The sequence below is a fragment of the Cryptomeria japonica genome, chromosome 7, assembly GCF_030272615.1.
Source record: "Cryptomeria japonica chromosome 7, Sugi_1.0, whole genome shotgun sequence".
Classification (NCBI taxonomy): domain Eukaryota; kingdom Viridiplantae; phylum Streptophyta; class Pinopsida; order Cupressales; family Cupressaceae; genus Cryptomeria; species Cryptomeria japonica.
The window spans coordinates 573,628,940-573,630,053 of NC_081411.1; positions in this window are offsets into that span (position 1 = coordinate 573,628,940).

A 1,114-nucleotide genomic window follows, 5' to 3' on the forward strand; every position below is an offset into this window, starting at 1 on the left:
AATAGAAGATTTTTAATGTGTAAGATGTCATGTCAAACATTTGGGATTTGGGGACGGTACATCAATTTATTAGTTTTTTAAGTTTATAATTTTTTCTCTCTTTTCATATTTTATCAACTCTCTTTTTTAAAATTACTTTAAATTTTGATTATATAAAATCAATTGAATTACTTAACATAAAATTTAAACGTGGAATTTATTTTTTCAAATTTACTTCATTAAATTTTAATTTAATTATAAATAAAAGAACAATAAAATAATTTTCAAATAAAAATTAAATTCTTCAAACAAATAAAAAATAATTCAAGATTGATATCTACACTTTTATATAAATTTATATAAGATATATAATTATTTTATTAGATATACATTTTCTATATATTCATACATATATATATGTGTATATACATATATATATATGTGTATATACATATATATACATATATATATATAAGTATGGTATGTATGTATATAGATAGATATATGTATGAATATATAGAAAATGTATATCTAATAAAATAATTATATATATATATATATATGTATACATACATATATACATATATATATATATATATATATGTATATATATATGTGTGTGTGTGTGTATACACATAGATATATGCATGTATGTATGTCTATATGTATATATATACATATATACACATGAACATGTTTCTTGTATGTACATATACATCATATTATATACATATATGTGTATATGTGTATGTATACATATGTAAATGTATGTATCCTCGAAAGATATTTAAAAATAGATATATTAATTATAATTTTAATTAAGTATAAAGCAAGTGTCAAGGAGGCCAATCTCTCCTGATCTTATAGCTACAAGATTAATTCAGATGTGGCCTCCATGTTTTTCACCATACTTCATTTCTATGGGAATTTGGCATCTACTGAGGCCCCCTCCTCCATCTGTCCCTTGCTTTATCTCTACGAGGTAATACACCTCTTTTTCTCTATATATGTGGAAGCTTGATCTATATACTGCCCTCTTTTGTCAAATTTTTCATGTATCAACTATCCTTTTTGCATTTTTTATCTTTAGTTGGTTCGTATTTCTTGTTTTGTATCAACTATCATTTTTTCGTTT